Genomic DNA, 16,247 nt, shown 5'->3' with positions numbered 1-16,247 from the left:
ATATGTACCCAGAATAACAATATACAGTGTTATAAAGCAATGGCATGTGAGAAATACACCATAGAGGTGGTATTTTTTATTCCACTTCATGTTTTCCACACTGAACAAAACACACCAATGCCTTTAGTGATGTAAGTTATTATGGATACTGACTGCAGTTTCATAACTTCTGATGAGTTTGGAAATAAGCTGACTTGGTAGTTACACAATGAATAAAGACAACAGAAAAGTCAATTTACATAAAGAATATAGGGTGGGAGAAACATGTTCTTGAGAAGATATTTGGAGTATCAGACTGCTCTGTTTTGCAAGCAAATTCTCCACAGTCTAACGATGCTTTGGACATTCCTGTGATATATTTCCTAGAACTAAGCCAAATAAGGGGGAAATGGTACTGTTCCTTTGTAATATGTTCTTTGAGAATAAACCTATGAAACTTAAAGGTTGCTTTATAAGTGGGTTGTGGTCCTGTTGAAGATTCAAGAGAGAGACAGCTCATTTATTTGGATGATTGGGATTTTAGAAAAGGAGTCTGGGGAAATGCATTAGTTTCTTTAAAGTGACTAAATGTGTGTGTGTTTGTATGATTGTTTTTACTTTATTGGGCAATGCACCTTTATGATTTCCTCTTGATAACTCCCCAGAATGTATTTATAATTCATCAGGATCATGCCTAAGCTATGTAGGTCAGTATCTGAACATGTGTGTCTATTCCCTGCATGTAATAATAAAAGATAATAGGAGAGGACTGTGTGGTTAGTTGTAGGGACTAGAGTCCCCTTTTTGGATGACCATGAAGAAATACAGCTGTTGGAAGATAGTTGGATTCATCCATCTATCCATCTTGGTAGAAACATGGGGCACATATTATGATACATGCATACAGAGAGGGGGAAATTGAGGACATATGCTGGCCTTTCAAACAATGTCGAGAATGTGCATTTATATGTACTTATGTCTAGGTCTACAAAGGTGACCTAGACACCAAAAAAAAAAAAAATCAAACTGATGTGACCCAGCAGTCCTGTATGGCTGGTAAACCCTACTGAATAATTAAGTGCTCTTATTACTTTGAACACGATACCTTCCTAATGTGATTACAGAGATCTTAAATTCACATTGGTTCAGGGTAACATGAAAAGAAGTCTGTCTAAAATGAGCATGGAAATATATCCCATGTTAGTAGAATCTATGTTGTCTAAGCTTGGCCTTCTGATTCCTTTTATCATGGTTGCCCTCATCTTAGAATCGTATAATTTTAATGTTCCTAATTACCATCTTGGAAAAAGGGCCTTTGAATGAAACTGTTGAGAAATTTGGATGAGGAAATAGTATAATTTTATGGTTTCATTGTTCTTTGCTCTTAGCAATGCTTGCTTCATCCTCACAAGCTATCACTGTATGTGGTCACTTTCCTTTGTTGCAAGACTCTTCTCATCTTGTCATGATATCTGCTCACAGTCTGTGTTATGGATTTCACTGTGGTGTCATTCTTCCAGCTGCTGCCAAAAGCTATTATTCTGTGGGGAAAGTCTCCTTTCTAAAAATCCAATTCCAAAGGTGTAAACATGAAAGTGAGAGTCAGTGATCATAGTCTTTTTTTGTGAGTTCTTTGCCAGACTCCCTGGTTTTATAGCATGAAATAAAGCTTCATTAGAGAACATGTGGTTACTGTGACCTCTCCTGACACTGTTTGCTGTTTTCCAGTATTGCTGCAAGATTTTACAGTGAACAAGAACCTCCTGAAAGTATTCATAGTGTCAGTACTAGTTGCCACAGTACTGTTGGCTCTATAAAGCTGAGGAAGCAAGGACAGGTAGCCTGGGAGGGATATAGAGAAATTGTCCGAGCAGTTGGGGATCAGGTTAGGAAAGCTAAAGCCTGGATAGAGTTAAGTCTGGTCCAGGATGTTAAGGGAGATCCTCCTGAAAACTATACAAAGGCACATAATAAATAAAGAGGTGATTGGTGACAGCCAACATGGTTTCATAAAAGGCAAATTGTGCCTGACAAATTTGGTGGCCACCTACAATTGGGTTATAGTGTTAATGGATAAGGGAAGAGCAACTGACATCGTCTACCTGGACTTGTGCAAAGCTTTTGGCACTGTCCTGCATGACGTCCCTGTCTCTAAATTTCATAAAATTCTCCTTCAAAGGAGGACAAATAATGAAAAGATTGGGAGGGAGCACAAAACTGTAGGGAACACAGAGGACAGACGTTCTTGATTTAACCACCCAGAATACAGAAGTCTTTGCAACATACGTTTTTTTAATTATTTTCTTTTTTTTCCTCTGGAGATTCAGTTTGTTCCAAAATACATGGTGTTGTAATATCTATGGTGGGGCCATTTTCTTAATTTCCTAAGATCTCTGCTGTTGAGATGCAGAAAAAATCAGTGCATTTTTAAATTTATATACTCTCTTTTTATTGAATAAATCATTCTGACAGGAAAGGAAATAGCAATCCCCCTGCTGTGGATATAAAAGATACACTCATCTTTGTACTAAACTTCTAGATCTCATGCATGTTATTGTAATAGACTTTGTTACAACTGAGACATGGAATAAAGCTTGCAACAAAGGTTTATTTTAAATATACTGGGTTTTGAAGCCTAAAGTGAGTGTTAAAGTAATGAAATGGTTTATATTCATCTTTAACACTGGGCAGTAATAACAAAAAACAAAGATTTCTGCATTCAACCAAGCATTTTGTATTTAATACTATTTATAGTAGATAGGGAGAATAAGAGATACAGAGGTAGTTTAGAGATAGCTCAGATTTTGCTAAAATTTTGCTTTTTAGGGTTGTTTATAGAAGCTAAATGTGATTTTAAGTTTTTTTTAAAAATATTGCAAACTGTTGTTCTGTAAAATATAAATTATGAAGGTTCAACTCATTCTAGCTTCATTGTAACTTAAAGTCAGACTCCAAGCTCTGCATAAAGTGCACATCCTTTTACCAGACCGTATCAGCCTTGAAAAGTCCTTAACAGTAAAGTAGCTTCTATAAATAGCAGCATAACTAGTTTGAACTGATAGACAATGTCTGCCATTCCCTGGAAGTTCACAGTAATTTCTTTCATTTATTGAGATGTTTTACCACTTCTCCGTCCTCTAGGAAAAGTGTGCCTCTATTCTGTCAGCTTGATAACCAAAGAATGTGATAGTGCACATATATAAGTGAACCTTTGGCTTAAGGGGAGACATTAGGCAAACTGAGAAGGTCAGTCCCATTGAACCATCTGCCACATAAAAACAGAGCTGAATTGTAGATTTGAGTAGCTGGACTTGTGAAAGCATGATTTATGAAAACTAAATTTAAGCATTTCATTTTATGGGGCTTTTACATCTGTTAATACAGATTACCAGGAAATGACAGTTCCCAGAGGGACTAGTACCCAGTAAGGTTTGGAGATTCGTTTGTATGACTTAGATTTTAATAAAAATCAACTGGCATTTTACCACTCATATCTACTACACTGATATCCACTGTGCTGTAGAAGCTCTCAGACAAGTACAGAGCACTTGCCAAATTTCACCATAAATTGTACATTTCTGTGAGCTTGTGGGGGCACGCAGTTTCTTCAAAATTTCAGTCATCCGTAGCAAACTGAAGCATGTTATCAAACTTGTCAAATGAGTATGCAGTGATGCACAAAGCATGTATTTTAGATCCCAGATTGTTAGGAGATTATGTAGGCTTACATAGACTAATATGAAAGTAAGCTCTTTCACATCTGTCCAGAAACTAATGTTATTTTAAAGTGACACTTCAGTATTCCTGTATGCTTTTTGCTGAAGAACACATGGTAGCAGAGCCTTTCCTACTGTTGCAAATATTTATAATGCATTGTTTAGATGACTGCAGCCACTGACTACTAGAAAATCTGAGAATAGGTGTGTAAAGGAATTTGGAGTGTTCAGCTATAGTAGAAAACCATCACAAGTTATAATATTAGAAGTGATATATAAAAAGAAATAGAAGTTTAAAATTTCACAGTTCCTGAAAATGCTGCACTATAAACATAAATTGCACAGACAAAACAAGATCAGAAACCCAGCAAAAAAAAACAGGAAAGAAGAGAGTCCTAAATCCTATGGGAAAGATGTTGATTTTTATGTCACAAATTACGTCAAAATATATTTTTAAATTCCTCAATAAATTCTCCTTTTGTATGAAGCTCAAAGGCTTCTTCAGTCTCAGCTTTAGTTGAAGTCTTAACTTTGATTCAGTATATTCAGTAAAAGGGTGTAGGCAGCTACAAATAAAGAATGTCTCGGTCTATTGCTGTGCAGTCTGGCACCCCAAATTGCCATCACCTTGCAGGAACGTGCACTGAATCCAGTGTCACAGCAGGGGTCGGGGCCCTGGCTCAAACTGGTAAAGTAGGAGACACTGCACAAAAGGAAGGTTGCAGATCTCATATCTATTCTGTTTGAGCCCTTCCACGTTAAGGTACTCATCATCTCATCCTTGCTGTTTTGAATATAAAAGAAAGAAAGAGTCCTGGAAGTAAAAATGAGAGCTCCCCATTAGGGCTGCAAAACTCCTCCTCATCATTTTCCAGATCCATAAATCTCTCTGGAGGGTGCAAGAGTTTAACTGGCTAGATGAGAGTGAGGTTAGGACACTGTGACCATGGGATATTGGGTACAGGTCTGGATGTAGGGTCCCTCCAACACAATTTCACGTGGGGCCAGCCAAAGATTGCTGACCCAGGAGGGCAGGAGGGCAGGAGGGCGGGCCCAGCAGTATGTGTGCCTGACAGCTGCCGACCATGGTGTGCCTGCTGGCTCCTCTGGCCTCTCTCAGGCACGGTACCTAGCCTTTCTCTGGTCTGAGGAGCATGTTCCTCACGCAGCTAGTTAAGGTGAAAAGCCATATGGCTGCAGTTCATCATGTGAGGAGCCGTGAAAGTGAAAGTATGGGAGTAGGAAGAGATGAGACAAATTTGTGAGTTCTATTAAAGCTGCATGCTGGATTCTTGGGCTCTGGGCAGAGTGTCTGAAGTGCCTTCATGGCCTGTCGCTATTGAAGATTTTCTCTTAGTGGTTGAATCAGAACATGGCCTGTCGCTATTGAAGATTTTCTCTTGTTCTCCCTGCTTGTTAGCATACGCTCGTGCCGTGTTTTCTCAGGGGAGGCCCAGCTTTTTTTTTTACAAAAAGTCCAGATAGATCCTGCTCAAGCTAGTCTCACCAAAGCTCTTTATTAAATAGTAAAATGAACCCTTCGTAACCAGAGTTGCCAGAGTCTGTCAGAAGTAAAGGGAGGTAGTCACTGCTTTAACAAATGTTCTCCTCTGGTAAAGCATTTCCTAGAAGTTAAAACAGGAGCATATTCTAGGAGATATTAATTGTGCTGTAAGGTTTCCTGCTGATTTGCTTTACAGCCTCTGTTGTTTAGCTCTTCTTTATAAAACTTACATGGTCTCATATTATTCAATGGTTCAGTGATGCTTATGCCACTAATAATTCTCAGATGCTCTTCTGGAAAGTTGCACAGTAGGATAAATCTTGAATGTGTTACTATACAGTTTGTCAATAGATAGGGAATTTCAGGCTTTTTAAAAAAGTATGTCTCTATTAAAATGAAGATGTAATTCATGCTGTGTCAGGAACACTGGTTTTATGATGATGGATGCTGAATGAAAGACTTCAGAATAGATAAGAATGTAACTTATGGGTTATTATCAGTTTTCTTTTGAGTTTTTTTTCCTCATAATTCTGAATGGGTCTCTTTCTTTGGCAGACTCCCAGAACAGCAAGTAACCATACTAGGCTGGTGGACGTACACTATTAAAACTGATTGTCCATGGCAGTGTTCAGATAACTTATATATTTCCTAAAACTTATTTTAAAAGGTCTTTTTGTTCACCTTCTATTTTGAAAGCCAGTTTTAACAAGCAATACTGAGAGATTTTGATTTACTGTTATGAGTGATTGTTTTAAATGTGCTGACAGTTTCATAGGAAGATGAAAAATTCACTCTTGTGTAACATTTTTTCAACCCTGCCTGGGATTCCAGGTACGAAAGGCAGATTGTGCTTTTGCTGTTCAAAGGCTTCTTTGACATTCCCAGTGACATTTAGATATGGATTAATATTTTTTTGATTACTTTTAGGCTAAGCATTACTAAATACAAAGTCTGCGTATGTTGCAAATCTCTTAATAAAAATGAATAATTCTCTGAACATCTGTAAAAAGATCTGTTGTTCTGTGATTTCATTACAATCAAATAATCAGCAGTTATATACCTGACTGGGAGTAAGAAATACTAAGAGCCGATGAAAGCTATGTCTCTTGTTAGTAACAAGATTACTAAGATTTTGAGGATCAAATTGTCATCAGTTGTCCTATAGAAAACATTAGAGGTGACAAATCTGGGGAATGCTGAATCAGTGCTGAAATAATTGCACTAGGAAAATACCAAACTAAGTTTATAAATATTTTGGGTATATTTTAATACTGGGTATATAGAAATACAATACCACTAACCAGTCATCATACAATACTACCCCTCTGTCCTTTTACTCAGAAAGTGTTGGAGCTACCACAAATTTAATCACTTTTATCTCACTAAAAATACTAAAATCTGAAATACATTAATTATTTTTCTGCAAAAATATTACATTTTAAACTGTGTTTTATTTACATGTGCAACATGTATTTTTCTTACAATGATTTGGCTTTATTTATTGATTTTTAAAAAAATTCATCCCTCAGCATGAAAAGAGTTAAGTGCTCTAACTTAACATTTGGAATAACTTGAATTTTGACTGTTTTGTTAGTAAAAATATATAAATAGAATCATAGAATAGTTTGGGTTGGAAGGGACCTTTAAAGGTCATCTAGTCCAACCTCCCCTGCAATAAGCAGGGACATCTTCAGCTGGACCAGATTGTTCAGAGTCCCATCCAGCCTGACCTTGAACGTTTCCAGGGATGGGACATTGACCACCTCTCTGGCCAACCTGTTCTGGTGTTTCACCACCCTCATTGTAAAAAATTTCTTTCTTAAATATAGTCTAAATATATCCTCTTTTAGTTTAAAATCATTACCCCTTGTCCTAACAACGGGCCCTGCTGAATAGTTTGTCCCCATCTTTCTTACAAGGCCCCTTTATGTACTGAAAGGCATAAATAATGGCCTTTTCTCCAGAGCCATCTCTTCTAGGGTGAACGACCCCAGCTCTCTCAGCCTGTCCTCATAGGAGAGGAGCTCCAGCTCTGATCATTTTTGTGGCCCTCCTCTGGACCCAGACGAACAGGTTGCTATGCTAGGTTGAATTTTATTTAGGACAATATTTTCAATTTCTCAAAAATATTAGTTTCCTGCCCGATCGTATATAAATTCTGTTTTACACTGAGCTGCTTCCAGCCATACACAACCATTAGTGAAGGAGACTTCTAGAAAATTAAAGTGTGACTTTTGGATGGCCTAATTTTGTGGTGACTAGTGTGAAAAACTTCAGAACAGCTTAATTACAGAGTACCATGATTGTTACTATCTTCAGTTGAGTGAATGATGCTTTAGGCATCTTAGTTTTTATTTTTATTATTACCAGTCGTCTTTTAAAAATCTGGGTTTCTCCATGCAATGAATACTGTAGCAGCTCTAAGGCTGGAATGTCACAGAGGACAATGCTGCTTTTCTTCGCTTACTCCAGAGTTTCCTAATATGTATTTTTATTATGATTTTTATTATGTCTTCTGGCTATGCAGTGTTAACAATTGTCCATAGCCTTTTCCTCCTTCTTCTTTTCTCACTTCTGCATTATAAATCAGATACGCCACTCGTTCCTCTTGAAAGTCTCAATTTATAGTTGAGCTAGAGTTTCCCAGGTATAGCTAGTCATTGTTCTCAACTACAGTGTGTGTGAAGCCAAACTGTGCTTTTCATGGACTTCTTAAGGAGGTTAAAACAGACCATTACTTTGCATTATGATCCATCCTGTTACATGGAGTTAGTCTTGACCAGCTACAAATGCAACCTCATTATGCCTTTGTCGTGTTTGCTAAGTCAACAAAAAGCTCTGAAGAAAATGTAAAGATGATTATCACTAGAAGTATTGGTCAATGTGTGTTTAAGTAACTTGCAGCTTACATTTCTCTGAATAGATAATTCCAATGGGTTTATATTCCTTTAGATTTACAAAGAATTTTCCCTCATCTCTTTTCCTAGTCTGTTTGTAAAATATATCTAAATATAAAAATGATAACTTTTCCAGTATGCATGACCAAGTATATGTCAAAAGCTGCTTGCTCAGAGGTAGGACATATAAATTATGGTTAACCACAATGTTATCAAACTCTTTTTACTCAGTACTTCTATTCTGAGTCATTTTTCCATTAGTGACTTGTGTAATGGGTTCCAAACAATGTGTAAAAGGTTCCAAATACCTTTCTGAATATTTAATAATCTGTGCAGAACAGGAACATTGGTTCTGTGAAAACATGAAGTAGCAACTGCAAGTTTAAAATTACTAGAAAATACCCAACAAAATGAAATATTACAACAAGGCAATCAATTAGGCAGACTTTGATGAATCCTTATTAGAGCATTAAAATACTTTTTTTTTTTTTTTTTTTTTTTTTTTTTTTTTTTTTTTTTTTTTTTTTTTTTTTTTTTTTTTTTTTTTTTTTTTTTTTTTTTTTTTTTTTTTTTTTTTTTTGGCATTCTGTTTCCACTTATCTGCTGTATGAAAGCCCATACTGGGCAAGGTTTACAGCTAGAATGCGAAGTGGAAATGAATTACAGCAGAACATGGAGGAGAAAAAAAGAAAAATCTCCTTCCTATCAGAAATATGGCAATTTATATATGTGCAGTGTACACTTTCTTGCAGTGACTGGCTGTTACTGGGGAAGAAAGATGAGAGACGTGTAATGCTTCTCATTCCTAATCTTCCTCCTTGCAAAGGTCAGTGGCTCAGCAGCACCCTCAGCATGTTCAGTCACTGTAGTGGGAAATGTTTCCCTTCCTCGCCTGTCATGCCCTGATGCAATTTTAATTCTACAGTTGTAGTGTGTCCCTTTAAAGCTAATATGTCAGCTTCTGTTTTCTTCAGAAATATTCAGAATATTCAAAATATTCTGAATATTCAGAAATATTCAGAACTGGGACATGAACTTAAACCTTTTACATATTTTGGCAAGAAGAGCTCATACGGTACAACGTATCTGCTTGGTAGCTTTAGTGCTTTGAATAGTGATTGAAACATGGTAACTCTCATAGCAAACTGGGAATAGGCAACCTTTGTGCTTTGATGTTATTTACTTATTAATTTAAGGTAGCTTGAAACTAAGCATATAATTGGTGAATGGTAGTACCCATCCTTGGCCACTGAATGTATCAGCGTGCTGCCTGGGTGGGAGCTTGAAGAAGGATTCTGCTTGAGCAACTCAGTGAGTTTGTCATTGTTCTGCCCTTTTGGTTATTTCATCCAGAGATGCTATATATAGGTTGTGCATTCAGAACTACACCAGATGCACAGAGCAGAAAAAACTGAATTGCTAAACATTTTCTCTTATGAAACACTTTTCATTTCCCAGAATGTTTGATGATATTCTGGGGGAGGAGATATCTTCTGGTGGTATTTCACAAAGATTGTTGTGTAATTGGGCAGGTATTAATCCAAACTCGGCCTATTTTTGTGTTTCAGCATCCCTGTCTTGCACTGTCCATGTTACATAGGCTTCCAACTTCAGCTTTGAACTTACATAGTAGGAGACATTCAGAACACTGCGATTAAGGTTAATTTCATACCTTTCACTAGAATTCATAAGCAATGGTCTCACCCCTTTACAATGCATAGAAAATTATAAGATAAACCAGAGATACTAGTTCTGTGACAGTTTACACCAGTTTTGTGCTAGCTTTACAGGAATAAAAATAAGTGTCTGCATAGAATTAATAATATTAAATTACACTCTTATCTATAAAACTGAAATCTTGAAGGGTGTGCAGTTATTAGTGCATCTAAAACATGCCTTTGTCTGTCAGTGTTGAATGGGTTTAAATTTCCTCTTTTTTTCCCCTAGAATTCTTCTGCAAATAGGATTTTTATCATATGTGTTAGGAAGTAGTTGGTTTTCATATAAAGTCCCTGTGTTTGTATTTGAGAATATTTAATGCTGGTAGTAGAAATGCTTATGCTTTATTAAAAATTAATAGCGGAAGTAGTCCTATGCAATTCATTACACCATAGTACTTTGTCCAAGATAAAGAAAACTTAGACATGTATCTAGCTTTTGCTTCAATTACTTTTCTTCAATGGCTTTTATCAGATATTTCCAATGTATATTCTTCTAAGTGAAAACAGTTAATAGTTCAACATGTTTCAGCCTGAAAATATTCTACAGGGTATGACATATACACAAGGCACCTGGAAGGAATGTCAGCTAGTTTGTATCTGAGCTGATGCGTAGCTGATTTTTAATTTTTGAACAGAATATTTCTTTTGTGTCACTGTACTCTCGCCAAAATCACTTTTATATAGAAATTGTTTTGCAGCTTGTGTGGAATGAGCTTATGGTTTTCATTTGTTTCCTAATGAGACAGTCTAGCATAGTAACTGTGAAAACTGACTTTACCTGATGTCTTTTATGGTCCTTTTGTCAAGATTAAAGAGATCAGAAAGGCAAATCCTCAGGCAACTAACCATGTGGAGTTTTTTAGATTCCCCGTGAGAGATGAAGTGGATAAGTTTGATCTTCGTGATGCAGCGTCTGTTCTGTGAGCAAATAAAAAAACCTCTCATCCACAGATGTTTGTTTGGACACTTTCCCAAAAAGCTGTTTTCATATATGAAAACTCAAAAAGTTTGAATGTATTTTGTAGCTTGGCAACCAGAAGATGTGCAAACACTGTCGGAGAAATGCTGATCCTACATTTCATTAACCTGTATGTCCTCTTTAATGTAGAGGACACAGCTACGCTGTGTAATATCTTTTATAGAGATATCAGGGTGCCTGTTCTTACAATGCGGAAAGAATAAGTGGAAGATACAGCAGGACAGGAACATTTCTATGTTAGCAGCCAAAACAATAAAATCTGCCTTAGAATTACTGCTTTCCAGCAGCGGTAATTCCAACAAAGACATAAAAGTACTGTTGAGCAGCTTATACATGAATAGAAAGGAATAATCACTGATTGACATGTTACTAGGATTTTATTTCCTCGGCTTCCTTAAGTTTGGTCTAAATGTGGAACTTTTTGAAAGCCACATGTAAGTGGTGTATATACTAATCCTATTATTCATTAATGGGATTAATGAGTGTACCTCCTGTATAGAGCTTTGAAAACGTACCCTCTAGGTCCCAAGCTTTCCTTTTTTTGTGAATTGATTGTCAAGATAATCCACATATATGCAAGAACATTCTAACATATGAATTATATATCTCTTCATGGGCCTGAATTTTGCTCTGCATTTATCATTAGTAAGCATTGTTTCTGTACCTAAGGGCATTCTAGCAAAACAGTGAAAGTGAGCAATATGTTATGCTGATGCTTTTAATGATTATCATTTCTGTTTAGGCAAGACATCTTGGATGAAACAATTAAAGCTATCATAAAAAAAATTCATAAATCCACTAATCTGTAGTTTCAAAAAGGGATAGACAGCGTATTATAAAGTTCAAAGTGAATAGGTATTAACTAAAATAGGAGTACTAGTGCACTATTAAAGCTGCAAACAACTTTCTTAGCTCATGATGTCCTGGCTACTGTTTTTTCCTAAGCTGAGCAGACACTGATCTGAAAGACACAAATTGTATTTCTCAGTTTAAAGATCCAAATTCATCTTGTAGGCAGGCACATTTTCAGAAATATCATTGGTATTCCTATAGAAATAAAGGCAGTTGTTTTTTTTCTGTTGGAATACAAAAATCTACTGGAATTGCTTAATAAAACTCAAGAGCTATCAATTAAAAAACCCAAGAAACTATTTAATATTATCATCTACTTTTCTTGCTGATATGTATTTGAAGCCCACTTCATCATTTTCAGAGGCTAGGTACTTATGTCTGCCATTCTGTGACTGAAAGCAGTTTTCCACCTGGGGTGTAGCTTAATTGGTGAGTTTGAGTTGGGTTTTTTTTTTTTTTTCTTTTTCCCCAGAATGACTCTTGAGTCTTACCCACATCTCTATGCTATGATCAGTGAACAAAAAAGAGGACAGTAAATGAAGCTCTTAGCTGATATGCTGTCTACTAAGAAATTATAATGGCAGTATTACACATAGTGAGACAAAAAGCATAGTGCTTTTGCACTCAGGTGCGCCTTTGTTTCTTTGACAGAAGAGATTCTGTTTTGAATCTGATATCCTGTCTATTGATCAGTCACTACAATCTTAATTTGGCAGAACTGAACCCCTTCTTATATCTCTTTCATAAAAAATTCTGAAGAGGAGGAACTAAAGATGAGATTCAAGCTTCATCGTGAGATAACTTTTATTCATCCATATTTTGAAAAAATCCCACTTGACTGATTTTAGTCACTGTAAAAGCAATTGAGTAAAATGTCTGCTAAATACTTGTTGGAGAAAAAAAAATCCTTAAAGTCATTCATTTTTTATAATGCTGGAGGAGAGGGTTTTGTTTCAAATATTTGTGTAATACAATTTTTGTTTTTGTAAACAGACGTGTTTCCTACATAGAATTTAGTAAATTCAAATTCATCCGCATGATCATGTTATTGTATTCAAGGTGGAAATGGAAATTTAGACTAGACTTTCTAAATTTTGTTCTTCCCAAGATTTCCTTCAGGCTCTGCCCCCCTTGGGTACTAAAATCCAGCTTGCTCTGTAATGCTTAAAGCTTGAGTTGCTGTAAACTTTTTTAATCAGGAGCACAATGCTATAAGCTCTTCTTTGTGAAAACTTATCAAATTCCTTGGGCTCTGGGTATACAAACATGTACAATGCTTAGTCCTGGCCCTTTGTTCTGACTAGTGTTAGAAAGAGGGTTATAAGTTGTATGCCACAAAAGACTTTTCTTATGTTTTGTTTTGTGTCTTCTAGCTGTGACAAGTATATTTGTATGCTTTAGCTTTCTATTTCTGAAACAATGACCAGTGTAGTCAGTGCTCTTCACTAGAGTTACCAAGATGGAAAAGACAGGAAACCAGATGTTTGTGAAGAAATGAGATGGAAATTTGTGCTGTGTTTTAGTCCATAGTCTTTGGAATCTATGCTTAAATATGATTAAGGGTAAGATTTCAAAACAGTCTGTTCTATTTCTGATTGACAAGTATAATGCTATAGTAGCTCTATCCTGCGATACCCTGGGTCATTTGTCTGGGTACAAGGCAAAAATACTTCTTAGAGAAGCCTCCAATGAAGAAACGAGAGTTTTCAAGTGGAGATTTAAAGCTTACCAAATTTGTATTTTTAAGAAGAGTATATTAATTAGATACAAGATTAGTACCAGTAAAATCAGCAACAAAACTAATTCTCCTCACTGTGATATTCAGCACAATATGGCAATGAAAGGTTGAAATTTTTTATTGGCTGCTACTTTTTGAAGCACTTGGTGAAAAAATGATTATGCTCCTATGACTACAAATTCTAGGTTAAGATAATGATTGTTCAGCGGCCGAGGATTTTTGGGAAGTTGGGAAATTACATAATAACAAGATGACTAAAGGTTAAACAACAAGATTTGGGAAGATTCATGGATGTATAAGAAAAAAAGTTTAGATCATGTTAAGGCAAATGCGGGATGTGTGTATTAGTAGCAGAAAAAAAATGGTGGTGAAAGAAACATCACTGTTGTGTTGAATACCCAGCATTGAAAATCTTCATACTTGCTCTGGTGTTTATGAATGTTCAGACTATTACCATGTCATGAAGGAAAGTGGCACTATGCATGTACAGCGATGCTTCATAATATCATTGCTACCCAAATTAAATTCATTGTTATAGGAACCCCCTGGTGCTTTCAGTGCAGCAGAACGACTAAGAGCCTCCTGAAGCACAGAGTGTGTTTTTCGTATCTTTCTGATGACAAGCCCTCTGGTCTCAGATAAGAGGAGGCTGAGAACGGTCATTTGGTCCATAATAATATCTGAGTAGCAATGTCCACATAATTTTTAAATCAGCTATGATGACTAACTAAAAAAAAGTTATATCCAGGCTGTGGGCTCTTTATAGATAGCACAAGAATTCATTTCCCAGATTGCTTTTGAAGGAGGGGCAAATGTTATTTTTGGTTGATAAATGGGATTAGTGTTCTTTGAGAGACAGTGGTATCAGGTAAAAATCTATATCTTCTTTGCTGTGACAGTAATATAATTTCAAAATGTAACTTTCCTTTCCCTTACTTCTTTTCCCCTGGTAGTCTATACTCACCTTGTGCCAGATGTGTTATCTAATCAGTTTGCCTGCTTTGCCTCTGAAGAAGTCACACCTATGTCATATTATTTTACATAGGACAGATTGGTTTTTACTAGCATGTTTTACTCTTCAAAGATTTGAATTCCTTTTGTGAAGTGATTTTTACGCCTGGAGGAAAAATAACTTGACAGAAATATAAAACATTTGCTACCTCATTCTCAATCTCTTTTTGCTTCAGTATTTTAATCATTCATCAAATGATTTTTCTCTGCAAAATTATGTCAGTACAGAAGACAGTCTGCCATCTACAAAGATACATTCCAGAGGTCTTATATTGCCTTAATGAAAATTCTAATAGACATGGCTGTTAAGATGTTTGGTTTTGTTTTTTTTTTTTAAATTTTGCAATCAATAATCCATTATAGATCTTTCCCTGAGCTTAACTCTTGTTGTATTAGCAAAATGCACTTCTAGCAGAAAAACGGTTTTTAGTCTACCCAAAATGTTTGTTATTTACTAATATGGCAGTTATTGTTAACTGAATAAGTTGAACAACAGTATATATATATTTTTGCACATATTTTCCTGATGTTCTATAACAGTCCTTTAGACAAAAATTAGGCTGACCTTATGAAAATAAAGTTAGGGATTCAAAAACCATTTTGCAAAATACTTTCTTTCACATAGATTTATATTTTCAGAGAGAAGACAACTACAAAACCCCACAACTTCAAATGGAAGTCAGTGGGGATTCTGACCTACTTAAGCTTATACAATTTTAACCATTGTATTTCTGTGTCAAACTATGTAATGTAATTTATTTTTTGATTTGGGTTTGGTCTGCATATGAAATATTATTTGAGAGGATTTTTATCGTATATGTGAATCTAAACCAATCTTGTTTTATCAGTGCAGTGGATTAGTTTATGTCTCTTAGGACAGGATTTAAAGTAAGAGTAATCTTCTTCTGTGAATGTCTTTTGTTTTGTTAGTAACAGATAAAACAAGCACAACTAATACTCCTGGCTACAGAACTGAATTTCAATAAACTTGTAAAACAAAGACTAATTAGATGACATAGTCCATAGGAATGAAATGGAAGTAGAAGTGTAAATGAAATACTGATAAAATTAGACAGATAATGCAGTCCCAACCTCTTCCATTCATGGTACTTTTTCTCTACACAAACTTAGCAGAGTTAAACACCAGTATTTTGTGACCTTGCAAAAGCCTGACGTTTGTGTTCTTCGTTCTAGCTCTTAGTAAATGTATTCAGATTTCTGCTAATGACTGAAAAAAAAGAGGTGCAAAGAGGACAATAGAGGAATACATTGCTATTTTGCTAGTAATTAAAATAACTGGGTATTTTGTGTCAGTTGTGGGTGCACCCGGGTAGGCAGCTATTTATTCATTTCCAGGAAAGTGGGGCATCATTGTGCAAACACCCTAACTCCAAACATCCCCACTTTCTCCTTCTTTTCCCCAGCTTTATTGCTGAGCACAATGTAATACAGTACGGAAAGTCCCTCTGGTCATTTGGGGTCAGCTGTCCTGGCTGTGTCCCCTTCCAACTTCTTGTTGCACCCCCAGCCTACGTGGTGGTGGGGTGGCATGAGGAACAGAGATGGCCTTGGCGCTGTGCAAGCACTGTTCAGCAGTAGCTCAAGCATGTGTGTTATCATCACTGTTCTGGACAGAAGTCCAAAACAGCACCATATGAACTGCTGTGAAGCAAATTAGCTCTATTCCAGCCAAAACCCATAGAGGATCTGAAAGGAAGGGATGATGTGAACATGCAAACTATTAATGCTAGGAATAGAAAATAGCTGGCTGTAATAGCCAGACCAGAAGAGATCAAAATTCCTGTGCGAGCTACCAAGCAGTTGTGACTTACCTATAAATGCGTTGGCAC

At 36.2% G+C, this 16,247-nt stretch overlaps 1 protein-coding gene across 3 annotated transcripts in view; it reads right to left on the bottom strand.

Moving 5' to 3' along the window:
• Positions 1-16,247, bottom strand: part of B3GALT1 (Beta-1,3-galactosyltransferase 1) — a 171,246-nt gene that overhangs the window by 37,595 nt on the left and 117,404 nt on the right. Inside the window, exon 1 of one of the 3 annotated variants that reach the window (XM_014954437.1) lies at positions 10,596-10,614. The exons of the other annotated variants lie outside the window; for them this stretch is intronic. The gene's annotated coding sequence lies outside the window, so the exon portion shown is untranslated. Of the gene's footprint in view, positions 1-10,595; positions 10,615-16,247 lie in introns of those variants that run through there. 3 annotated transcript variants of the gene reach the window in all.

The sequence above is a fragment of the Calidris pugnax genome, unplaced genomic scaffold (genome assembly GCF_001431845.1).
Source record: "Calidris pugnax isolate Ruff unplaced genomic scaffold, ASM143184v1 scaffold103, whole genome shotgun sequence".
Lineage (NCBI taxonomy): Eukaryota > Metazoa > Chordata > Aves > Charadriiformes > Scolopacidae > Calidris > Calidris pugnax.
This window is presented reverse-complemented; position numbering and strand designations above follow the sequence as displayed.